This window comes from Trachemys scripta, chromosome 5 (genome assembly GCF_013100865.1).
Source record: "Trachemys scripta elegans isolate TJP31775 chromosome 5, CAS_Tse_1.0, whole genome shotgun sequence".
In the NCBI taxonomy this organism is placed as follows: domain Eukaryota; kingdom Metazoa; phylum Chordata; order Testudines; family Emydidae; genus Trachemys; species Trachemys scripta.
Window position 1 is genome coordinate 124,357,430 of NC_048302.1, and position 27,267 is coordinate 124,384,696.

General features: G+C 41.6%; 1 protein-coding gene across 1 annotated transcript in view; it reads left to right on the plus strand.

Moving 5' to 3' along the window:
- Positions 1 to 952: 952 nt before the first annotated feature.
- CTBP1 (C-terminal binding protein 1) overlaps positions 953 to 27,267 on the plus strand; it is a 408,882-nt gene continuing 382,567 nt past the window's right edge. Inside the window, exons 1-2 of the mRNA XM_034770880.1 lie at positions 953 to 1,104; positions 22,915 to 23,028. The gene's annotated coding sequence lies outside the window, so the exon portion shown is untranslated. The remainder of the gene's footprint in view (positions 1,105 to 22,914; positions 23,029 to 27,267) is intronic.

Sequence of the window (27,267 nt, forward strand, 5' to 3'; positions counted from 1 at the left end):
GGGTATATAGGATGAACAATCCTAATAAAGATGTACATTAAAAGCAAAAGTTATAAAGTTGCAACTGTGTCCTGGCTGTTTAGTCATCTATATGAAATAAGTTGTCCATCTTAGTCAAGTTTCCATGGGTCAATTATCCACACCATAAAACCATCACCAGTTCAGTCAATGACTCTGATTGGTCAAAGATTGAACAAGAGTACAGATTGGCTTGCCTTGTCACCCCTTAGAGCAGCATTGTAAAGTAGCCATTGCAGGGCAAACAAAAATTATGTTCAGCCACCTTACCATGATGATGAGGACATTTTACTACTTGCCTGTCAGAAAAAGTATTTGCTTCCAGCAAGTGGTGTGAGTAGAATTTTACAAAGCTGCCTTAGAGGATTAGCGATGATGCACATTGTCAAGGGCCACTGTCTGTGCTGACCAGCTCTTTGAATAGACAGTATCTCCAGGACTATCCAACACAGTCACTTAAAAGTTCTTTAAAAGTTACTGTGTATTCAGACTACCCAGTTTTCAAATATTAATATTTATTACTGTGTTTTTATAAAAAGTAAAGTGCCAGATTCACATTGTAGATCAAAGGTCTGTGAAATTTTATTTTTTAAAAATGAGTGTTTTATTTATATTGGAAAAGTGCAAATAAGACTTCCAGAGCTGATAAAATAGGTGTACTTTTGTGTCCCTGCAACTTTTTGAATAGGCTAAATGGATGTTTTAAAAATATAAAAAAGAAAAATATCACTCTTTTTAGCTAAGAGCAATTTTTTGCTGGCTTGAGTTATAACCCCCTGAAAATAGGGGTTTAGATGGAAGTGCTGACACAGCCTAAACTATAGAGCAGTGTCCTTCGTGCTGCTGTAATAATTGCACGGACAATGTTATCTGCTTTCCCATTACTGTTCTCTGTTTCTCTCTCATTCACTATTTTTTAAACTTTTTGAGAAGTTTGATATTATTTAGAGCACACAAAGTGCGTGGAATAACCTGAGGAGTAAGATTGTTCAGTAGCATGGACTTGTTAATCTCAGCCTGATCTTGTCAGTAACAGCAGAGCAGAGGGAGAGGGAGAGGAACTCCGGCTGGGGCAGCGCTCCAAAGGTTTGTCTGTTATTTTATGGCTAAATTACGTCTCAGCACCAAACTATTAAGTATGCCGAGTGTTGTTTGTAATCTGTAGATTCCGCAGTTGCGAAAATGTGTGTGTTTCGCTGTATTGTTTGTTTGCAACGGGGAAGATTTGCCTGTGTGTGTATGGAAGAGAGCGAGTGTGTGTTACGATCTGGGAAACGCTGAAGAAGAAGAAACCCTGTTGGTTCTCCATGCAAATGACCGCTTTGGTTGTAACAAAAGCCTTGATGTTGGGCTTGGAAAAATGATCTGACAGTGTAACAACCCCAGGCCACTTTCGCCATGTTTTTGTTTATTCATGTTTCATTCCGTTTTCCGTAGCTATCTCACAGATGTTTTCAATTTCACTGTTTTTACACCGTCGATCCTCCTTTTTTGGAGTTAGCAGTAAAATGTGTGAAAGAATGTTAACAAAACAGAGAGGTGTTGCAGATGTTTATACTTTAGTTCTTGCGTTGCGCTTGACGGTATTGGCAGAGGGATACAGTACATATGAAGGAACGTCAGAAGCATCTGTTTTAACTACCAAGCTTGTAATTTCTAAATGTGCCCATTGTAACTTGAATTTTAACATAAGCAGATGAAGTGAACACGTTCCTGATACAATATGTCCAGTTAGTATCCTTTTTGGTTGTTACTATTTCTGGGGGGAAAGATAAAAATAAGAGTGAGGAAAGGAATATATGTGACACAACATGTATGCTCCTAGATAAACTCCTGCCATCTCGGAGTGCCTTTAAATATTTGAACAGCTTCTGTTAAGTCAAATAACATTGGTTACCATGAGAAACAAAAAAGTATAATAGAATAGTTTAAACAGACAAATGAAAACGTTAACAAGGAATTGCTTTAGAAATATTCATAGAATGGTAGTAGTTGGAAAAATCGTTTAAACAGAATTAGTAGTAACACATTTAAACCTTTTAATCACTGATGAACCTGGAAAACGCTCGCTCTCTGCCCCCTCCCCCCCAGAAATAACCTGCAGAGATGAATGATGAATCTTAATGTCACATATATTGATATATTGAAATGTAATTTGTCTATTAACCACATACAAACAATTTGCTTATAAAATTGCATGCTTGTTGAACATATCAAGACATACAAATATAAAACCTTAAATCTTAAAGGACAAAATGATTCAATGTCCAACGCTACTGTTTATATCAAATGTGTTACCTATGGTGAGATGGAAAGTTACTTAAATCCACACTCGCTATGCATATGTGAATCTCATCATTTCTCTTCATAGACTGGAAATTAAAGAGAAAAGGATTACAGAATCTAGAGATGATTTTTTTTTTAGCAGAAGACCTGTAGCCTTGCTCTGGGAATTAACATTGAAGAGGCTTTTAAGGAGGGGCAGGATTGAGGTAAACATTTTGTTGTAGTGTATAGTCGTAATAATTCTATAAATGGATCTTTCTTGTTGGTTCTGAATGTTCACCAGCCAATTTTATAAGTGTTCACATAAGAGAATGGAATCAATCTTCTATATGTTTAATAATGATAAAAAACCTTCCTGCCCCAACAAAAGCAAAACAAAAAACTTTGCAGGATTTTCATTTCACCAAGTAACAATATGGGTAAAGCCTGTCATTCTATGCATTGTATTCACTTTTTTTTTTTAGTTTTTCTGAAATAAAGCATTTTTGTTTATTGTCTGAAAATAAAGCTTTGAATGGCTTCCGTGTTTTAAAACATGAATATGATCCCTGTATAAATATTTTTGATCGCTTTCTAAAATGTTGACAGTATCTAATAGAAAATGGCCTATGCGGTGAAAGAAGTTTAAATAAAACCAGAAATTTAATATTATGGCTAGTCTTTATTGTGGGAATTAAGAATACAGCCTAACAGACTTTGACCATGTTCCTACTCCTACTTCAGCTGAGATGAAGTTAAGGTGCTATGTTATACTTTTTGAAAAAGTGTTTCAGCTGATGGAGCAGATCATTTCATAGGGTGATATGGACAGGAATGTCATGCTTATTTGTTTGGAGAAAAGTTGCTGATCATAATGATTCTTGAAGGAATGGGACAAAGAAGAGAGGCTAAGTGGAGATACTAGTTACTGATTAGCTATGTGGAATATGGAAAGAATATGGAAATTTTTCTTTTAATGGTTAATCTATTGTGATAAAGTTTGGGGAAAACATTATTATTATTATTACAAATTAAAATATTTTTTGTTAAAAAAAAAGATATACACTTTTAATGTACTGATGGAAGATTCAACTTTTTAAAGTACACAGTAGAACTAGTAGGTCAGCATGTGGTCCACCCTGGACTTTATCAATAGCAAACCTTATAAGCATCTTAAATGTTTTATTGGGACTCTTTCTCAGCCTCCTGTATCAGGACATAATCCCACTCTTTCTCCTCCCAACTCCTGGTATCTGTTATGATACCTGTGGTTAGAAAGCCCTGAATTATCTTGATGAAACAGCATTCACTGAAAACACATGAAATTGAACTGCTTAGATTGGAAGGTTGTTCAGAGTAGTGCTCAGAATTATTAAAATATATTTACAAATTAGTGTGAGTCACATTGCTGAAACTGTATTACAATACAAAAATAATATTTAACAGTTATTGCAGTTCCACGATAGCATTTAAGAAATACCATTAGTTGCATTATGCTCTACATGCTTTATTTGCATGGTGTGCGTGTGTATATGAGGGTTTTTTTGTTGCTTTTTCTTTATTTGAAGAGTGGGAGTATCCTATTTATTTTAGACATACATTTTTATTTTATATAAAAGTTGCTAGTTTTATGTAGAAGTTGATTTCTTCCAGGAGTAAAAAAATTAATTTCAAATACGTCTTGTACTCAAATGAATTGACATACATAATCACTTGTACATTCAATTCACATTTTTTATGTTGTTTTGTTCAGAGTTTATACTATCTATTTTTTGTTTGTTTAAACACAACACTGTATATATATTTGACATATGTCATGAATGGGATGCAGTATGGCCTAGTAAACAGAGCAATAGACTGGGATTCAGGAGACAAGAATTCTTTTCCTGGCTCTGTCATTAGCTTGTTGAGTGACTTGTGCAAATCTCGTCACTTATCTGTGCATCAGTTTTGATTTCTGTAAAATGGGAATAATAATACTGTGTAATGTGTATTTGAAATCTAGTGATGAAAAATGCAATATAAGAGCTAAGTATTATTATTTATTGACAACATGGGATGGAAAGCTCTTGTGGCTTCTCATTAGTATGCGCTCATCATGGGCAATGGGTGAACCGCCATCCCTTCGGGGAGGCTAGCCCCCCCCCCCCATGCCTCTTCCACCCAAGGTCCCGCCTGCCAGAGCCCCGAGATCCTCCACCCCCGTGGCAGGAGGAGCCCAGCCAAACTGTCCCAAACCCCGATCAAGTCTGAGCACCAGCTCGAGACCCGGCCCAGGCCCTGGGTCAGCCTGAGCCACCCTGGGCCGCTGGCCAGCCTAAGCACCAGCCCAGGCCGCCAGCTGAGCCCCAAACTCCAGGCCACCAGCCCAAGCTTAGACCCCATCAGCATAGAGAGACGGGGAGTGAGGGTGGGGTCTGGGGTGGAGCATGGGTGGGGCCACAGGCTATGGTAGGTGAGGTTTAGCCTCCCCGGCCTATTATACTTGCCGCCCATGGAGGTCATGTGACTTCTTGGTGGTGGTTCATATGAAGGTTTTTTATTTGCAGCTGGGCTGGCATCCAAAATTTAAAATTTGCAGAGACTAGTGGCTTGATGACACACTAGCAAACAGCCCAGGTAAAATGTTGGTGTGTGTGCAATTAGGATTTTTAATCCTAATTTTGACACTTGGATTTAAGGGAGAAATTGTGAGGGTGGGATTTGGAAGTTGAGGGGGGTTATCTCTAAAAATCCAATAAGTACTTTTAAAATGAAGTAACACGCACAAATGGTGTATTTCCTCAATCCCAAATAGCTCTGTAATAACAAAGCCTTGTTTTGTTTTAAAATTTAAAATTTTGTGTATTTTTTAGTTGACTTGTTCAGATTGGCTGGCTGAGACTCCTTGCTAGAAAAGTAAATTTAACAATAAATTTGTTGTAGGCTAAAGGATGTTTAAAAAAGAACAACAACAAAAAAACCCACCTCATTCCCTTGTCCCCCTTCCTCCCACCGCACCACAACTTCTGGCCTTTTCAGTTTCTGCTCTCTGACTGTACTGGATTACTGAATCTTTTTGGTCTTGATTTTGCAAATCAAGTTATGCATGTACTTAATCTTAAATAGTCAACACTTTGAAGTCAACGTGTCTGCTCAAATGCTTAGAGTAAGAACATGATTAAGTTTTGCAAGTCTGCAGTATCTTCTGCTGTAACTTGATCATATAGAATGGATATGGCAGTCAAACTGAACTGACATTCTGAAGTGTTATAAACTGTCCCTTAGGCTAGGTGCACTTTAAATATATGATCTAAGACAATGAGGAAAGGAGGAGGAATGGTGCTCATCCACATTTATTTGTACATCATAGAGTTCTGTGTAAATTGATCTTAGACTGGATATAAAAGGATACTGGATAATTTTATTTTGAAAAGGTATGCACCAAACAACTTAAAAAGCATTAGACTGATTTCTCAGCCTGTACAGTTTTCATCTAATATATGGTCATTTACCGTAGTTTACAACAGTACTCATTGTTTATGACTTGCTTAGGACCGATCAGTTTAATCAATATGCCCCCTTGCCAGATTGAAGCAGTTGAATGTCAGAACTAAATGGTAAAATGTTAGGAAATCATGGTTTGAAAGACTCCCTACATTTTAAGAAGATTCCATAGTTTCCTTCCTTTTGTGTCATTCTGCTTCAAATATCTGTCAAAACTATCCTGATCTTTGTTGGTAGAATCAGTCTTTGGTCCCTGGTTGAAACTGCTATCATTGTAACACTGTTAGTTTGCAACAACTGGAAATAATTTAAATGGAGACTCTGACTTGTTTTATTTTTATTTATATATAATATATATATTGAAAATTATTTTGAAACTTCTAAAAGGGTTTTTATAAACAAGTTATATATATATAAACTTGTTTATAAAAACCCTTTTAGAAGTTTGAAAATAATTTTCTCCCAGTAATTTTCCATTTGACAGGCTTTTTTTCCTTATGGCGAGCAAGCCAACATGGCTACATTTTGTAAATTCGTTTGTACAACAATATTAGCCATGTCTGCACAACTCCTGGAATTTGAGTTCAGTAGGAATATGAAAAGTATTATTTGTCCTATATAAATAGTGCCTGCTATTTAGATTTCTCAGTAAGAAAATGATGGAGTTCTTTTAGCTTTGAAAATTAGAATCTAGATCACACTTTGGACCTAGTAAATTATAACATTTATTACGTTGGTAAAACTCAGATCCTAAGTTACTTGACAATAACGCTTATCTTCGTTTTCTTGCAAGCAGCGAATCCTTGCAACTTCTACTGCATTCTTAATGCATTTGTTTGCCTTTCTAAGGTGGCCCTTTCTAGTGCCCTCTTGTCAGACAAGAAACCCATCTCCATTTTATTTCTTCACTGAAGTAATGGAGTCATGATAAATCACTATGTTGTGATTTGACTGTTGCCATTGCAGGCTGAAGTTTGTTCCTCCTTTCTGCTATTGTCAAAAGGTGGCAAAATGAATAACTTATATATTAAAAAAAAAAAGAATCAGGAATACTTGTGGCACCTTAGAGACTAACAAATTTATTTGGGCATAAACTTTCGTGGGCTAAAACCCAGTCGGAGAACACTTCAACCTCCCTGGTCACTCAATTACAGACCTAAAAGTCGCGATACTCCAACAAAAAAATTTCAAAAACAGACTCTAATGAGAAACTGCTGAATTGGAATTAATTTGCAAACTGGACAGCATTAAATTAGGCTTGAATAAAGACTGGGAGTGGATGGGTCATTACACAAAGTAAAACTATTTCCCCATGCTATTTTTTCCTCTACTGTTACTCACACCTTCTTGTCAACTGTTGGAAATGGGCCATCCTGATTATCACTACAAAAGTTTTTTTTCTCCTGCTGCTAATAGCCCACCTTAATTGATTAGTCTCATTATAGTTGGTATGGCAACACCCATTTTTTCATGTTCTCTGTGTATATATATCTTCCTACTGTATTTTCCACTGCATGCATACGATGAAGTGGGTTTTAGCCCAGGAAAGCTTATGCCTAAATAAATTTGTTAATCTCTAAGGTGCCACAAGTACTCCTCGTTCTTTTTGCTGATACAGACTAACACGGCTACCACTCTGAAACCTTATTTTAAAAAAGAAAGCTAATGACTTTTTGGGTGCCCTTTTGTTAGAACCTTTCCTTTTTTCATCATTTCACTAGTTTTCTTACTGCTTCCATTCAAGAAACCACGTGGCATGTAAGTTTCTTGTATGTGACTTTTATATTGCATGGATATATACTTGTTGCTGCTTTATATTATACTGCAGTGCGGCAGAAAAACAGAGAAGGAAGTGGACAGTACAATACATTACTTTAATCTTTTTCGATGCCTGCTCCTTTTCTGAATAACTACTCTTCCTGCTCTTCCCACTGCTGGAGTGAGGGAAGGAGGAATCGGCAGTTATATCAGTCATATAGACAGTTGATTGTCCATATCTTGAACCTAAGTGAGATGGGTTTAATCTTCTGCAGTTAGTTTCTCATTTATCAGGCCTCTACAAGACACAGAAATGGAGAGTAAGAACAAAGGCCTGGTCTACACTACGAGTTTAGGTCGACTTTAGCAGCGTTAAATCGAATTAAGCCTGGACAAGTCCACACGACGAAGTCCTTTTTTTTTTTTTTACTTAAAGGGCCCTTTAAACCGGTTTCTTTACTCCACCTCCGAGGGGATTAGCGCTAAAATCGGCCTTTGTGGTTCGGATTTGGGGTAGTGTGGACGGAATTCGATGTTATTGGCCTCCGGGAGCTATCCCACAGTGCTTCATTGTGACCGCTCTGGACAGCACTCTCAACTCAGATGCACTGACCAGGTAGAAGGAAAAGCCCCGCGAACTTTTGAATTTCATTTCCTGTTTGCCCAGCGTGGACAGCACAGGAGACCACGCAGAGCTCATCAGCACAGGTAACCATGATGGAGTCCCAGGATCGCAAAAGAGCTCCAGCATGGACCGAACGGGCGGTACGGGATCTGCTTGCCATATGGGGAGATGAATCAGTGCTAGCTGAACTCCGTAGCAGTAAACAAAATGGCAAAATATTATAAAAGGTCTCAAAGGCCATGAAGGACAGAGGCCATAACGGACGCACAGCAGTGCCACGTGAAAATTAAGGAGCTAAGGCAAGCCTACCACAAAGCCAGAGAGGCAAATGGAAGGTCTGGGGCAGAGCCACAAACATGCCGCTTCTACATGGAGCTGCATGCGATGCTAGGGGGTGCAGCCACCACTACCCCAACCGTGTGCTTTGACTCCATCAATGGAGAAACACGCAACAGGGAAGTGGGTTCGGAGTACAAGAAAGATGATGAAGAAGACAATGAAGATAGCTCGCAGCAAGGAAGCGAAGAAACCGGTTTCCCCAACAGCCAGGATATGTTTATCACCCTGGACCTGGAACCAGTAACCCCCGAACTCACCCAAGGCGTGCTCCCAGACCCTGAGGGCACACAAGGGACCTCTGGTGAGTGTACCTTTGTAAATATAACACATGCTTTAAAAGCAAGCATGTTTAACGATTAATGATTAATTTGCCCTGGAATCGCGGCCAGTACAGTTACTGGAAAAGTCTGTTAACGTGTATGGGGATGGAGCGGAAATCCTCCAGGGACATCTCCAGAAAGCTCTCCTTCATGTACTCCCAAAGCCTTTGCAAAAGGTTTCTGGGGAGGGCTGCTTTATCCCGTCCGCCATGGTAGGACATGTTACCATACCAGGCCAGTAGCACGTAGTCTGGAATCATTGCATAATAAAGCATGGCAGCGTATGGTCCTGGTGTTTGCTGACATGCAGACCACATCCATTCCTTATCTCTCTTTGTTATCCTCAGGAGGGTGATATCATTCACGGTTACCTGGTTGAAATGGGGTGATTTTATTAAGGGGACATTCAGAGGTGCCCATTCCTGCTCGGCTGAACAGAAATGTTCCCCGCTGTTAGCCACGCGGTAGGCGGGAGGGGTGAAGTGATCATCCCAGAGAATTGGGTGTGGGGGGGAAGTTGGGTTTGTGCTGCATGTTAACCAGGAAACCGCAGCCCCTCCTTTTACATTGCAACCCATTTTAAATGGCCAACCCAATGGGTGCTTGGTATGGGAAATGAGGGCGCTACTATTTGAAACCATTCCCACATGTTAAGAAGGTTAAAAAAGCCAAAAGACTGTGGCTTACCATGGCTGCCTGCAAGCCGAAATCTGTTGCCTGGCACTGCATGAGTGATCTCTCACACCAAACCGGCAGGCCCTCAATATAAGAGGAAAAATGCGACCTTGTAACGAAAACACGTGCTGTGTAATGTGAACAGCAAAATTTAACGTGAAAGAGTGTACCCATTGTTCTCTAAAATGTGTCTTTTTTTTTAACCACCTCTCCCTTCTCCTACACCAGCTGCAAATGTTTCTTCTTCACAGAGGCTAGTGAAGATTAGAAGGAGAAAACGGCGGACTCGGGATGATATGTTCTCGGAGCTCCAGATGTCCTCCCACGCTGACAGAGCACAGCAGAATGCGTGGAAGCAGTCAATGTCAGAGTGCAAAAAAGCACAATATGAACGAGAGGAGAAGTGGTGGGCTGAATCGCGGGCTGAACAGAGCAAGTGGAGGGCTGAAGATGATAGGTGGAGTCAGCTTGCTGACAGAAGGCAAGAGTCGATGCTCCGGCTGCTGGAGCATCAAACTGATATGCTCCAGCGTATGGTTGAGCTGCAGGAAAGGCAGCAGGAGCAGAGACCGCCGCTACAGCCCCTGCGTAACCAACAGCCCTCCTCCCCAAGTCCCATTGCCTCCTCGCCCAAGAACACAGTGAGGGGGCCTCCGGTCCAGCATGGACCCAGTCACTCCACCCCAGATGATTGCCTGAGCATCGGAAGGCTGGCCTTCAATAAGTTTTAAAGTTTTAAACTGCAGTGTGTCCTTTTCCTTCCCTCCTCCCCCAGCCATCCCGGGCTACCTTGGCAATTATCCCCCTAGTTGTGTGATGAATTAATAAAGAATGCATGAATGTGAAGTAACAATGACTTTATTGCCTCTGCAAGCGGTGCTCGAAGGGGGAGGGGAGGGTGGGGTGGTTAGTTTACAGGGAAGTAGAGTGATCCGGGGGGGGGGGGCGGAGGGTTCATCAAGGAGAAACAAACAGAAGTTTCACACCGTAGCCTGGCCAGTCACAAAACTTGTTTTCAAAGCTTCTCTGATGCACACCGTGCCCCGCTGTACTCTTCTAACCACCCTGGTGTCTGGCTGCGCGTAATCAGCGGCCAGGCGAATTGCCTCAGCCTCCCACCCCGCCATAAATGTCTCCCCCTTACTCTCACAGATATTGTGGAGCGCACAGCAAGCAGCAATAACAATGGGGATATTGGTTTCGCTGAGGTCTATCCGTGTCAGTAAGCTGCGCTAGCGCACTTTTAAACGTCCAAATGCACATTCCACCACCATTCGGAACTTGCTCAGCCTGTAGTTGAACAGGTCCTGACTACTGTCCAGGCTGCCTGTGTACGGCTTCATGAGCCATGGCATTAAGGGGTAGGCTGGGTCCCCAAGAATAACGATAGGCATTTCAACATCCCCAATGGTTATTTTCTGGTCTGGGAAGAAAGTCCCTTCCTCCAGCTTTTGAAACAGACCAGAGTGCCTGAAGACGTGAGCATCATGTACCTTTCCCGGCCATCCCACGTTGATGTTGGTGAAACGTCCCTTGTGATCCACCAGGGCTTGCAGCAGCATTGAAAAGTACCCCTTGCGGTTTATGTACTCGGTGGCTTGGTGCTCCGGTGCCAAGATAGGGATATGGGTTCCGTCTATCGCCCCACCACAGTTTGGGAATCCCATTGCAGCAAAGCCATCCACTATGACCTGCACATTTCCCAGAGTCACTACCCTTGATATCAGCAGGTCTTTGATTGCCCTGGCAACTTGGATCACAGCAGCCCCCACAGTAGATTTGCCCACTCCAAATTGATTCCCGACTGACCGGTAGCTGTCTGGCGTTGCAAGCTTCCACAGGGCTATCGCCACTCGCTTCTCAACTGTGAGGGCTGCTCTCATCCTGGTATTCTGGCGCTTAAGGGTAGGGGAAAGCAAGTCACAAAGTTCCATGAAAGTGCCCTTACGCATGCGAAAGTTTCGCAGCCACTGGGAATCGTCCCACACCTGCAACACGATGCGGTCACACCAGTCTGTGCTTGTTTCCTGGGCCCAGAATCGGCGTTCCACGCCATGAACCTGCCCCAGTAACACCATGATTTGCACATTGCTGGGGCCCGTACTTTGTGAGAGGTCTATGTCCATGTCAATTTCCTCATCACTCTCGTAGCCTCTCTGCAATCGCCTCCTCGCCTGGTCCTGGTTTTGCTTTGGCTTTGCATATACTCCAGGACAATGTGCGTGCTGTTCATAGTGCTCATAATTGCCGCGGTGATCTGAGTGGGCTCCATGATCCCAGTGCTATGACGTCTGTGCTGAAAAAAAGGCACGAAATTAGTGTCTGATGGAGGGCGGGAGGGTGGGGCGAGTGACGACATGGCGTACAGATACAGGGAATTAAAATCAACAAAGGTGGCTGTGTATCAGGGAGAAACACAAACAACGGTCACACAGAATGGCCCCCCCAAAGATTGAACTCAAAACCCTGGGTTTAGCAGGCCGTTGATTTCACGGAGGGAAGGGGAAGCAAATGAATACAGAACAAATCTGGTCCATTTATTTTTTACATCTTAAGCTGGCAGCAGACGGTGCAGCATGACTGATAGCCATCAGCATCTTCTGGATGCTTGGCAGAAGATGCTGTACTACGACTGCTAGCCATCATCGTCAAGACGGTTCAATAGGACTGCCGGGTCTCCAGGAGACAAAATGAAGAATCAGATGCCCAGAGTGGAAAGTTTGGTTCAGTATTTCTTAGAGGAATCTGCTGAAGAAGTTTCCCGGGTGCCTCTGATTGAACTCACTGAGGAATATGACGATGATGGATATCAATCGTAATACACCATCCACTGCCAAAAGGCAAGGAGCTGCTGCTGTGTAGCAATGCAGCTCCACGTCTGCCAGCACCCAGATTGCTGATGACGGCTACCAGTCAGACTGCACCGTCTACTGCCAAAAGGCAATTAGCTGCTGCTGTGTAGCAATGCAGTACCACGTCTGCTGGCACCCAGATGACATATGCTGAGCTGAGCTGAGCGGGCTCCATGCTTGCCGTGGTATGTTGTCTGCACAGGTAACCCAGGTAAAAAGGCGCAAATCAATTGTCTGCCGTTGCTCTGACGGAGGGGGAGGGGCCTGACAACATGTACCCAGAACCCCCCACGACACTGTTTTTGTATCATCAAGCATTGGGATCTCAACCCAGAATTCCAATGGGCGGCGGAAACTGCGGGAACTGTGGGATAGCTACGCACAGTGCAACGCTCCGGAAGTCGACGCTAGCCTCGGCACTGTGGACGCGGTCTGCCGACTTAATGCACTTAGAGCATTTTATGTGAGGAGACACACAATCGACTGTATAAAACCAATATCTATAAAACCAGCTTCTATAAATTCAACCTAATTTCGTAGTGTAGACATACCCAAAGATATCTCTTAATGTGAAGTAAGAAAGGAAAGAAGTAAGGGGAATTTTTGATCAGTGAAAAGTGATCACATGACTTTGAGTGCACTGGTCAATGCATTCCCCCAAAAGAAATCATATTGTCACAAAAAATTCTAAGGAAAAATCCATCTAGTCTTCCTCCAGTGATAGAGCATCTGTTCAAATTTGTCTCCAGAACCTTTTTTTGCATTCTTACCACTCCCTTTAATAATGGGGAAAAGTTTGATTTGGCAGACTATTTCTCTCCTAGGCAGTTACATTGCAGAAAGTAAAAATTGTTTTAGAATCAGAATTTCAAAAGTTAATCTAGTGAGCTTCTCTACAACCTTTTTCATCTCCCCAAATTACTATAATCTCTCCAATCCAGCCCTAAAGAGGCATAAAGGAAGGATAGTTCCTCTTTTCCTTTAGGAAATAGAACAAAAGTGTTCTCTCTCTCTCTCTCTCTCTCTCTCTCTCTATTTAATTGTACAAAATATAATGGAATTGGTGTGCAAGGTTTCATACTCAATTCTGAGACTTTTTTCTTCTCTCTCCTTACACAGACTCAATATTAGCAGTGTATTTAAAGTTCAGACTACATTAGACTTTGTTTTGTGATATTTTAGATAGAAATAATCAACTGGAAAAATTATTGAGAGTTTTCTCAGTACAACATATTTTTATATCTCATATATATACTAACTCTTGTTCGTATGTGTCTTTTGCTATCATCTAATGTATGACACACACATTCAAAGAGGTAGAAATTTGTGAAGAAACTACCTACATCTAAAGTAAGCTATAAATATAATTTCCCCCACCCTTTAGTAGTTTAAATAATAGGGATCAGGAATCCCTCAATCTTAGTGACTATTTTGGAGAAGTTCTGACTCAGTCTACTTGGCTTTGTGGCTCTGACCACTGATACATTTGCAGCAGGATGATGATGGTAGTATTTTTCATTTAAATTAAGAATAATGGTTCTTCCCTTTATGGTATCCAGATGTTTGAATGGTATGTTGGACTATGCCCTCAAGAATTTGAGGCTATTTATCTCTGCACCGGACATACAGGTGAAGTGGTCAAAATTTTGCTCCTGGAATAAGATTCACAAGCCTAATTTTTCTATCAAATTGCCTGAACCTCTCAATTTTGCAATATAGAATTAGAAGTACAGATCTTAACAGTTTGCAGAGAAGTCAGGAAGGGGATGCAATCAGTTTTAGCTGTCTCTTCCTGTTTAAAGAATCCCCTTCTGGAATTCTTATGTGCAAGAAGAGACCTAAACATATCACAAAGGATCCTTAGTGTGTATCAGATGATGGGGTGCTACTTACAATGAGCAGCACTAAATGCCCTTTCCACATCCCTTCCTCCTGGCTGTTGGAGCAGCCAAAAGAAATGTAGTGAGCCTGCAGGAACTTTGTTTGTAAATAAGATGGCTTCACCTCTAACATCAGAAACCTATTTACTAGGGCTGTCAAGCGATTAAAAAAATTAATTGTGATTAATCACGCGTTTAAAAAAATTAATTGCGATTAATCGCGTTGTTAAACAACAAGAGAATACCATTTATTTTAAATATTTTTGGATGTTTACTACATTTTCAAATATATTAATTTCAATTACAACACAGAATACAAAGTGTACACAGCTCACTTTATATTGATTATTTATTACAAATATTTGCACTGTAAAAAACAAAATATTTTTCATTTCACCTCATACAAGTACTGTAGTGCAATCTCTTTATCATGAAAGTTGAACTTACAAATGTAGAATTATGTAAAAAAAGAAACTACATTCAAAAATAAAACAATGTAAAACTTTAGATTCTACAAGTCCACTCAGTCCTACTTCTTGGTCAGCCAATCACTCAGACAAACAAGGTTAGTTACAATTTGCAGGAGATAATGCCGCCTGCTTCTTGTTTACAATGTCACCTGAAAATGAAAGCAGGCGTTCACATGGCACTGTTGTAAGCGGCATTGCAAGATAGTTATGTGCCAGATGCGCTAAAGATTCATATGTCCCTTCGTGCTTCAACCACCATTCCAGAGGACATGCATCTATGTTGATGATGAGTTCTGCTTGATAGCAATCCAAAGCAATGTGGACTGACACTTTCATTTTCATCATCTGAGTCAGATGCCACCAGCAGAAGGTTGATTTTCTTTTTTGGTGGTTTGGGTTCTGTAGTTTCCGCATCAGAGTGTTGCTCTTTTAAGACTTCTGAAAGCATTCTCCACACCTTGTCCCTCTCAGATTTTGGACAGCACTTCAGATTCTTAAACCTTGGGTGGAGTCCTGTAGCTATTTTTAGAAATCTCACATCAGTACCTTCTTTGCATTTTGTCAAATCTGCTGTGAAAGTGTTCTTAAAACGAACATGCTGGGTCATCATCTGAGACTGCTATAACATGAAATATATGTAGAATGTGGGTAAAACAGAGCAGGAGACATACAGTTCTCCCCGCAAGAAGTACAGTCACAAATTTAATTGATGCATTATTTTTTTAATGAGCATCATCAGCCTGGAAGCATGTCCTCTGGAATGATAGCAGAAGCATTAAGGGGCATATGAATGTTTAGCATAATTGGCATGTAAATACCTTGCAGTGCCGGTATAATGAGTTTGACAGGAGTTGCTTGTAAAGAACAGTGAACTCTTTGCCAATTGGCACTAATGGTTTGTGTCACAATGTCACCAGTGGAGCTGGTAGCAGGAGTTAGGGGTCTTGTGGAAAAAATAGTATGTGATAATTTAAAGCAGTGTTTCTCAACCCTTGGGTCATGACCCAAAAGTGGGTCGCAAGAATGTACCAGCCCTGTTTTAGCCTGGTTATACCAGTCTCCCCTTAAATCCCTGGAAACTATCTCCCTGTGGTATCCAGTCCCTGACCATTGTATATCCACAGAAATTCCAGATCCACTGTTTCCAAAGAAAGAGTATATCCCAGTTTATCAATTTTACCTTACCACCACTCTTGTATCGCACACAGCACTTGAATTCAGTTATAGAAAAACAAAAGGAAATTTATTTAAGAAAGAATAGAGATTCAATAGAAGCAAATGTGACTGATGGATACCAATGCTTACATATAAAATGAAATCATAAAACATGAACAAGGGCCTACACTTATTGACAATTACCTTTCCTATCTAATAATGTGGATTCTGATCCTAAAGTTCAGTCTTTCACAGCACTTGCTAGTCCCAGAGAGCTATGACTCAGACTTTCATGAAGCATACCCGTTCATCAAGGTACCTCCTCAGTGAATGGATCCAGTGTGTCTTTCTCTACCCTGTGATATGTGAATCAGTCTTTTCATGCACAGGGCGATTACCTCGCAGTCATATATTCCTTTTCACTTCCAAGTGGTTTCAATGTTTATAGTTTGTCTTTGATGGTTTTCCATTGACTTTTCTGGGTTGGTGCAAAGGTAGACAGTTGAGCAATACATTACATAATCAGCTAGCCGCAGAGAAGTGACAACTCCCTTCAGCTTGAATGGGCCATCACCGAGACATGTTATTCCCTGGTGACTCTCACTCACTACAGGACCACAAGGCCATAATTGTCAACATAGTTACATTATTCCTTAAATATCAACTGTACACACATCTGGCAGTGATTGAGTATTGATAAGTTACAAACTTTCAGTAGAGACCTCACATGATATGCTTTATGAATAAATACCATTGGAGATTTTTAAGAGCAGGTTAGACAAACACCTGTCAGGAATGGTCTAGGTCAGTGGTTCTTAACCTGGGGTGCACGCACCCCCTGGGGATGCGAGACATGCTAGATTTTTTTAGAAGGTAAATCATCGAAAACACAAATTAAGCACAGGCACGTAAGTACAACTACTTTGTTTCATCAAACCTATGTATTTATTAACATTATACATTTTTAAACTGTTACTGTAATATACAAACAAAAATATATTTAGGTTTAAGGGGTGCGAGAACATTTTTTAGGTTTAAGGGTGCGAGAACATTTTGATTTTTGATCAGGGGTGCGAGAACATATTTTGAGAACCAAAGGGGTGCAGGCTGCAGTCAAGGTTAAGAACCACTGGTCTAGATAATACTTAGTCCTGCCATGAGTACAGGGGACTGGACTAGATGACTTCTCAAGGTCCCTTCCAGTCCTGTGATTCTATGATTTCTTACAAGGGATGTGACAGTGAACAGCACTCGCTGAAGTGAGGATCTCACAGCTTCATGTAAGTCCAGGTGTCATTATGGAAAATATCCTTAGGAGTGGAGTGCAAGGGGTACTGCCACGGGCCGGGGACGTGAGAGGAATGTGTGTGGGGAGTTTGGGGAGGGCAAGGAATGCAGTTCTGCATGGGCTTTAGGGGGAGTCAAGCATGCATATGTTCTGCCTATAGCTCAGTCAGGGACCTCAGCATCTCTATTTGATCTTCCATGAACTTTATTATCCGCTCCTGACCCTGTCTCCTCTTTTGGCCGTCCATTTGCAGTTTCTCGTTTATTGTCTCTCTCCACGCTCAGTGCTTGCTATCAGCCTGATCTGATGATTGCAGCAATTCCTGAAACGTGTCCTTCTTACTCCTCTTCATTTTCCTCCTTATGTGATGGAGGCACTCTGCCAGCGTGTAGAAGCTGGCCCTCAAGAGCACAATCTGCAAAAGCAAAAGAAACTATACACAGAGTCAGTATTGTGTGCGCACTCACAGTCTTGAATCATAAAAGTTACATACACCTCTTTCTCACTTTCATTTAACAAGCATGCAGCACGGCCTGAGTGCTAAATATGGTGAGTTCTGCCTGGGTTGGGGTAGGAGGTGCAAGACAAGACAGGGTCTAGGTGATTTCAGAAGGGGATAAGTAACGTACATGAGGACTGTATTCTGAATACTGGCACCATTTTCCACAGGTGGGGGGGGGGGCGATTGAAGCTGAAATCACACTACTAAAGGTTACTGAAGATGCAAGGGTGCGTTTCCTTCATGTGTGCAGCTTCAGACTGGGTCTGTATGCTGCACGCCTGTGTGCTGCTTATGTTCCTGCAGAAGTAATTGCTGTTTGGTGTGGCAAAGTTTTCTACAATGGGGCAAGGAACAAAGCAGCTCTGCCAAGGAGCCTTCAGCAGAGGATTGCAGAGTATCTGCAGGCAGGAAAGTTTCCTAGGGATCTCTATGGAGGATTCCCAAGAGATCTCAGTTTGCATTAACAAACTTTTCTGCATGGCTCCACTGCGTAGCTTCACTGGGAATGCAAAGCAGAGGCTAACAGTACCTAGTGTTGATAATTTCTATCCCTTCTGCCACATGTGCCATGTGACACCTCTACCTCATGTAACCATGCACTATCAAAGAAAAAGTACTTACCGGAGTTCCCCTTTCCTGCTTCAGGCATGCCAGACCTGGACTGCTGGGACTGGCTAGACCCCATCAGAATCAAAAAGAGGTCCTGGCTCCCCACACCACTGGACGAGCCTGTCCCCTGTCCCACATCCTCTTCCAACTCGACCTCCTCGTCCACCACTTTGTCCTCAGAGTTGATTCTCCTGGCTGCTGCCTCCAGCCCTCCCAAAGTATCCATGGGGCTTGTCGAGGTGGGGTTGCCATCAAGGATGGCGTGCAGCTCCTTATAGAAGCAGCATGATTTTGGCGCAACACCATAGCAACAGTTGGCCTCCTTTGCCTTCTGGTACACCTGCCTCAGCTCCTTTATCTTAGCACAGCATTGCTGCATGTCCCTTTCATGGCCCTTCTCATCCATGCCACAAGCAATCTGTTTGTAGGTGTCAAAGTTCCTATGGGTGGATTAGATCTGCGACTGCACAGCCTCCTCTCCCCAGAAACCCAACAGATCTAGCCACTCCAGTGGACTCCATATGGGAGCCCATTTGCATGGTCAGCTGGGACGATCCGATGTGAACTGTCCACACTGAGCAAACAGGAAATGGAATTTCAAAAATTCCTGGGGCTTTATAGTGGAAGGGGCACATGCCTGTGTACCTAGCTGCAGGGCAGCAGAATAGAAATTGCTTAGCAGAGTTGTCATGATGGGCATTTAGGACACCTCCTGGAGGCCACTTAGCGCAGTGTCTACACTGACATGGCATCGCTCTAATTTTGTCGCAAAAAGCTCTGCACTGCTCATCAAGGTGGTTTTATTATGTCAGCATAGCAGGAGAGTTAAATTGGCAGGAGGAGCATTATTGTGTATACACCTGCACGGTTTTGTTGATGAAATCTGACTTTTGTCGACGTCTAGTGTAGATGAGGCATGTTAGTGCTGATCTCACAGTGAATCATCTGGTCTAGGGAAACAACAGTTGGGTAATCATGACCACAGTCACCACCAAAACAGCCATTGATAGAGATGTAGAATCATAGAGAATCATAGAATATCAGAGTTGGAAGGGACCTCAAGAGGTCATCTAGTCCAACCCCCTGCTCAAAGCAGGACCAATTCCCAGCTAAATCATCCCAGCCAGGGCTTTGTCAAGCCGGGCCTTAAAAACCTCCAAGGAAGGAGACTCCACTACCTCCCTACGTAACACATTCCAGTGTTTCACCACCCTCCTAATAGAGGAGGCACGCTCCAGGCTCCTTCCCTGAGATACTGTGTCACAGCCCCAATTTGCTGGTTCTGTGATGACTGCAGGCTACAGAGGGGAATTTTTGACCTCCAGTCCTTCGGTTTTTATGTGACAGTCTCCCTGCTTCCTCTATTTTTAGGGTTACTTTTGACCCATGTACCATTGAAAGCTGTGGAAGTGAAGTTGCGAAGTCCTTGATAGTCTGCCAACCTAAGTAAGCTCTCCATATTCAGGGACACGAAGGCGAGTTCATCATTATAGTCAGGAGCAAAACCATAAGTTTTCATGTGAGACCTAATCTTTCCAGCTCCTCATCCCTTCATTTAATCTCCTTGCTTACTTATCTTTAATTTCAGCAGAGTATTAATTTCCTTAATTTTCCAGGAGCACTTAAACTTAAAAGATTCTCCTTGAAACGGAATAAGCTTCTAAGATGTTGTACTGCTTCCTATGCCTCACAGCTTATAGTTATTTCTTTCCGTTCCTAAGAATGGGTGCAGTGTGTTTCATTGATGGGATCTTCTCCTTCTGATAGCTCATTCATGCTTCTGAGAGATTCACTTTGATTTGTAGGCTTCAATTCTATTCTTCAATTGCAGAATCAGTTTAACCAGTCAATGCATATTTACAGACTTCAAATGTTTTCATGTAGCCCTTCCATGTCTGTACTATTCAGCCTGTCCTATAGTCAGATGCTCAGAACCTTTTATCCACTCTACTAGTATAGTAGGAGACATTTCAGGTGGTGGCCTGGAATGCAGATGACATCTCCAGGAGTTTCTGGTATTAGGCAGTATTTGAAGACCAAGTCTTCTAAACAAGTTCATGGACACAAGTCAAAGGGTACTTCAGTTCCACTACATGCATCTGACAAAGTGGGTATTCACCCATGAAAGCTCATGCTCCAATACGTCTGTTAGTCTATAAGGTGCCACAGGACTCTTTGCTGCTTTTACAGATCCAGACTAACACAGCTACCCCTCTGATACTCAGTTCCTAGTAAATCACCTATGTCCTCAGAATGAGAAGGCAAAACACTTCTGCCCTGGGGACAAAATTTTTAAGGACTCGGGTAAGGCACACTCTTTTTTTCTGTTATTACATCAGATTGAAATGTTTTTTAATAGATGCTTCCATTCCAGGGGCTAAGAGGTAAATCAGACTTTCTGTAGTCCCAAATACAATAGCTCTAAGAGCGCTCATTAATGAAAGAGATCACCATGTGCTGCCACATCAAAGCAGGTGGTCTCCAGCCGTATCTATGAGTCTAGCTATAGTATCTTAACACACAAGCTGACTGGTTGAGCAGGTGCATTTGGTCCTCAAGTATCACAGTTCAGGGCAACTCTGCCTGTATTCCCCCTCCATGGTCCAGCAAGGGCACCCACTCTCAGGCTTCCGGCTCCCCAGCTGTCACCTCCTAACCAGGGTTTTTCCAGGTTGCACAGTTCCTTGTCCCCAGCAAGGCAGACTTCTTAAACAGATCTGTTTCTGTACTTTGCTTTTCTCCTCGGAGGCTATAAATAGTATAATTACCCACAGTTAAGTTACCACACAGCTCTTTCTAAGCAAGCACATTTATTCTTAAGATAGAAGTGCTACAGAGAAAACATATTAAAATAATAAAAGAACCTATGTGCATGCTAATAAACTTACCAGAGTTAACCCCCTAGCAAGGGCTCTAGATCATGAGCAGTTCTTCAAACCCATTGAAAAACCCATTGAGGGGTTTTTCTGTGGTTGCAAGTGTTCATAACAGTGTTAACTCACAACAAGCACCTCCATGAATCTGTGATTTCACTCTTTATCCAGTTTGGGCCTCTGGTTTGATCTTCATGTAACAGGTGATCAGCTGTCAAAGGCTTTCTCTTCAGGATGCAGCTTCAAAAGGATGGCTCTGGAGGTGAGAAGTTGTGTTCCCCTCCACCCAAGTATTTCCTAGGAATCCCATTTAACTTTGTGTAGCACATTGTTTCGAAGAGTGCTTTGAAGCCCATAACATTTCCCAAGGTTTACATTAGTCGGGTCTCTCTCCTTAGAGATATTTACATACTATTCAACAACAATAATAAACATTTGCATTTTTAATGCAATGAACTCCTAAAATACTTAATCTTAATTCAATAAAGTTTAACTTAATTCAGTAAGGTTTGTCCAAGATATTGCAGGAAATTGTTGTATGTGTCACCCAAGATTCCTCCCCGTTATTACTCTCTAAATAGATATGCTTATCTTAAGAAAACAATATTTTTGCACTGGGAGAAAGACTTTTCCATTATAGGTTGTCATGAATCCCCAGATCAAGTACTCTGGAACAGTACCTGGGAGGACCACTTCAGTGTGCCAGACACCCCCCTCCCCCGCACCAGAATCTTGCTCTTTCACCAGAATAAGTCAGTTGGCTTCACCATCTCCTCAGACTGGACCTCATAGCTTTCAGCACCCCTGCTTCATGTCGTGAGCTCCTTTCAGTGAGTCAACTTGAGCTGGACTCCTGAGAGAGACTTGTACACCCAAAGGAAGCAATACACCCTCACCTTCAGCATCTGCAGTGACTCTCAGCCAGCGTTGTAAAAGCAGTAAGGTTTATTAGATGTCTGGAACACAGTGTAGAAAGTCCTTGGTTAGCACAGAGAACAGAAAAATACAGCATGGTCCATCTTGGTCAACCCAGAGCCCTATGACTCCTTTGTTCGAGTTCAGGAGAATCCTGACAACTCCTAACAACCCGCCACCAGGTGCCTCCTCAGTCCTTTGTTCTTGTTCCGAGGCAAACATAACTGGCTTCTTTTAGGGGTCTAGACCATTAAGGGCGTTAGTGGCTAGGTACCAAATATCCAGGCAATTGGAGTGGCCGTTGTCTTCTCGGACTCCCCATGGACATGGAGCACAGACCCCAGACAGCTAGACAGCTGTCACGTGCATCTCTGGTTCTCTGCAGAGAGTAAACAAACTTTTCCCTCCACCTAGTTAACAATGCAGAATATAAGGGAAACTGAGGCTAACACAATATTCATACAAAATATTACAGAAAATTCCCATTCTGTCACATTGGTACTCCAATTTGGCTGATCAGCGTGTCTGATGTATGTCTTTCCTCTTCAGCTTCATATTTGAGAACCATTACGGGAATTGTTAGGTAGAGCCAGTATGTTTTTGATAGCTGCGTTCTGGCACTTGACTATAAAAGAGACGTTTCCTCTCAGTTTTCCTACTGCAGGGCCCATAGCAAGAGCAAGACCCAGACACATACCCCCAAAAACTTGGAATTTGGGAGGATAGATCACCAACAGTTTGGATTGTCTGATGACTTGCTGAAGGTTCTGCTCCAATGCAGAAAAGTTCGTGTTATTGTTGGTTTTTCAGTTTGAGGAAATTGAATGTATCCTGAAGATCTAATCAGTCTCAACTAAAACCTCTCTCTGATTTTTGTTTGTCAGATTCAGCAAGAACTGAGCCTCCATGACTCTTTGAGGTCAAAGAGCAGCTTTGAGATCGCTCATGGTCACTTCTACAAAAGGAGTCCAGCATTTTATTTTAATCCCTGATAACAGGTAACAAACTCTCTTCTCTTATTAGAACTCCTGTTGTGGAGTAATGTTTAACCTTGTGCCTGGCCATTGTATGGACGAGCCATTTCAACAAATAGCTACTTCATCCTCATATTTTCTCTGTTAAAATTGTCTCTTGATTTCTGTCCTTCAGCCAAGAAAGTTAGTGACCTGAATGTCTTGTACATTAAAATACCATTACTGTAGTCTTTTCCACAAAAAGAAGTACCTGAAACTACTTCAGAGTTCCTACCTAAAGTAAAAAGAACAGGAGTACTTGTGGCACCTTAGAGACTAACAAATTTATTTGTTAGTCTCTAAGGTGCCACAAGTACTCCTGTTCTTTTTGCGGATACAGACTAACACGGCTGCTACTCTGATACCTAAAGTAGTTTCACTTAACCTCAAAAAGTTCAGATATCATCTTTTGGATACCTGCAGAATGATCAAATTCTCAAAGATAGGTCAAAGCTTTTTAGGCAATCAGTTGCCTTGTTTTTTTCATTGGTGGTAAAAACAAGGATCTCTAAGCCTGGTCTGCTATCCTGAGTCTTACAGGAAGACTGGAAAGCTTTATCCTCCTTCTCTCAAAGATTTGTCTCTTTCTCTTAAACAGAAACGAACAGAGCATTCTATGGTGAGATCTGCCAAGTGGCCACATGATAATCTATACACTCCTTCACCTAACACTGTGATACTTTCTTCAGATGCTGCATTTGTTTGTAGGATTATGTAGTGGGTCTGTCCTCCTTGACTGTCTCCTTGTGTGCTTCAGTTCTTCCTTCCCACTTCTTTCTTGGGTAGACTGCTTGCTGAGGCCTAATAACTATTTCTGCAGACGAGAGGATTAATTCTGTGTGAGAATAGACAATATAAAATTACCATTAATGTATCTTCTTATAACAATAAAGTTCTCTGGTCTAGGGCATTACCTAGACACTCCTGCATATTGTTAATGTTTTGGGGGGTTTTTTGGTCTAGTTTATAGTGGGTCTTTGAGCTTTGGAAGTTGTTTATCTGGGACTGTGATGCAATGTTCAGGGTTCTAGAGAAGGAGTCTGAGGGCACCAAATCTTTATCCAGTGGCTGCTTCTGTGGTGCAAGTGGGCGTGGCTCCCAGAGCAGGGAATTCTACTTTTATAAGAAGACATAAGTGGGTTTAAATTGTCTGTTAATCATTTGTATTTATGTTCAACTGCAAAAATAAACTATGAGAGAGCTCATGAAACAGATTGTTAGGGATGTGTTGTCAGACCAACAAGCATGAAGATTTAATTAAACATACGAGGGTCCAAACTATTTTACATAGACCAAAGGAGGACTGCTGAGTGAGCGAGACCAAATACATGGGTGGGGAGAATTGTTCAAAATCTCTTCTCTAGGCATTTGGGCATACAAGGGAGACATAATTTTTCACCCATACTAATCACAGGGTCTGTGGCAATACTTTATATACAGAAGCAAGATGTAAGCAAAACTATCAAAATGGGAGACGACGTCACTTCAGTTCCTGGTGTAGCTTTGAGTGTAGATCACCTTATACAATGTCACATCTGTATAAATTTAAATTGAGAATCATTCAAATGGTACTCAAATTGTTTTTAAGCAAATAATTGTTTGCACTTAAACATGTAGTCATTGTTCCTTTTAGGGACCAGTGCTAAAAGAAAAAAGCTTGTGTTGGTTTTGAAGTTGGGGGTTATGCCAGATAACACAAAAGCATCCAATAAATTAAAACGTCAATTCCTTGTCCAGATATACAAATATGGCTATTGTAGGCATTATAACTCTTCAGGTGATCTGGTAGAGATGTGGGAAAAGTGCTTTTATTATGAAATCTCAATCCTGGAAAGTCTCAGAATTTGGTTTTAGTCAGGGATTTTAAAGCAGAATAATGAGGAATCTGGGTAATATTTTTGGATATATGAGAAATTAAAAATCCTCTTTAAAGGACTGTGGAGCTATAGTTAGTGTGGCCACTATTTCATGAATCCAGATTTCTAGGGTTTAAGTTTGCCTTACAAGAACATGGCAAAAATCTGACTGACAGATTTTCATTTTGGCTACAGTTTATTTTATTAAAAATAATTGTAATGCTTAAGTGCTGTGGATTTCTCTGATACAGAGCCACATTCATATGCGAGTGCGTAGGCACAATATAGCCATGTATGGCAGTCTTATCTCTGAATTATCTTGATTTTGTGGGTTTGACTAGAAAGAGGCCATAGATATGGAATGTTTAGACAATAACTTCTACCTCTATCCTACCTATTATTAAGCTTTGTAGCAGAGAAGGGAAAAACACTGTCTAGCAATAAAAACCATTGTTAACATCTGTTTGGTATTATGACATATCACTAGTACAATAATTGCTCAGCATCAGTAAACCTGAACATTGTCTCTTCCTTTTAGTGCTTCAATTGAAATCAGTAAGGATTAGTCTCTATGATCAAGCAATGCATCATGTCATAGATACAGTTTCTCTATTATGGTCAATTGGTCACTAGGGTGAAATTAAGATAGTGTTTTTAGGACTTGTGTATTGGTTCTGAATTTCATTTTCCCTTATAATTCTGTTTAGGATTTTTACTAGGAAGTTTTTAATGGCAATCAGAAACGACTTCTGCAGTTTGGCCTATAATACATTTTCAGTAATGGTCTTCATTGGTATCCCGAGCTGCTATGAATTATATGATCACTGTACTATAGAGTTGTTTGTTCATAGACAAAAAGTAATTTGTTGTTTGGGATGTTTGTAATACACAGTATATCTGTTTGAGGTGTGGAAAGGCCCAAGGACAACAGCTTACTTCAGCAGTAACTGGGGGAAGTGGGACTTTATGTTGACACATGCTGAGACTCATTTAACTTGGCCAATCCAGATTTAGAAACTACCTGTAATTTTTTTGGTTTTTGTTTTAATTTAAATTAAGCTTGTGATTATTTTTCTGTCTATAATGGATAAGTATCAAAAGGTTTCTTTTTAAAAAATTTCTGCTTTTTAAAACCTTGTATTTGATTGGGACTCCTGAGTCCTACTGTAATATAAATAATTATTAATAATAGATGTGGACCTAAGAGAAATTAAATAAAGATTAATTAAGTCTATATTGGAGAAATTTCTTTCCATTAGGTGCTTGTGGATAATATATTCAGTAAAAATGAAATGTGAACTCCTAGGTATCTGGTTAGCAAAATTAATAAGTTTAAGTACTGAGTCTTCTTCCCCTTTTAACTGACTATTCATAGTTTGTATGCAGTATAGTTGTAGCTGTGTTGTTCCTAGGATATTAAAGAGACAAAGTGGGTGAGGTAATGTCTTTTATTGGGACAATTACTGTTGGTGAGAGAAACAAGCTTTCGAGTCACACAGAGCTTTTCTTCAGGTCTGCGAAAGGTACTCTGAGCATCACAGCTGCATACAAGGTTGGACAGATTGTTTAGCATAAGTATTTAGTACATAATATAAGGGGCCTGTGACAGGGTGTACTAGGCCCAAAGACCTCCTGCTGGAGGCCTCACATTTCTACAACGTCCCAAGGAAAGAGCAGAAGAGGTGAGTTCTCCAAGCTGCTGAGAGAGACTATGTGGGAAGCAGCCAATTAGAGTAGAGAGGCTTCAGGGAAGCTGCCAATCAGAGCCCAGCAGGCTCATATAAAAGGAGCTGCTGGGGCTGAACAGATTCAGTTGTTGGCTGGAGCCAGAGAAGGAAGGACAGTGCTCCTGGCTGGTTGCAGCAGTTACAGTGTCTGGACGGAGCAGTTGCTGGCACAGACCCAGGGAGCAAGGAAGGTTCTCCTGGCTGGCAGCTGGGACTCGAGCACAACTTCAGTTTGAGGTAAGGGTGAAGCTGAATGTGCTGGGGCCCCAGGGAAATGACCCAGAGAACAGTAGAAGCAACAAGTTAGCTAAAGGGATGCAGCAAGTGGCTGGTGTTTCTAGGGTCCCTGGGTTGGGACCCTTTGTAGTGGGTGAGCCCCATACCAGCTGCAGGCTAAGTGCCCTGAGAAGAGAGTTTACATAGACCCAGGGAAGGGCCTGAAGACCCCAAAGGGGTTAATATATATTGAACTTTAAGAGGCTGAAGATCCCAAAATGGGGATGAACTGAACAGAAAAATTGACTTAGCTGGGGTCAGTGGGGGGTCGTTACAGAGCGATGAGTTTCCAGGGAGGAAGTCCTGGGAGCACTGCTCCAAGCCAGAGCAGGGACTATTTGAGAATTAGCCCAGGGAGTGCTGCA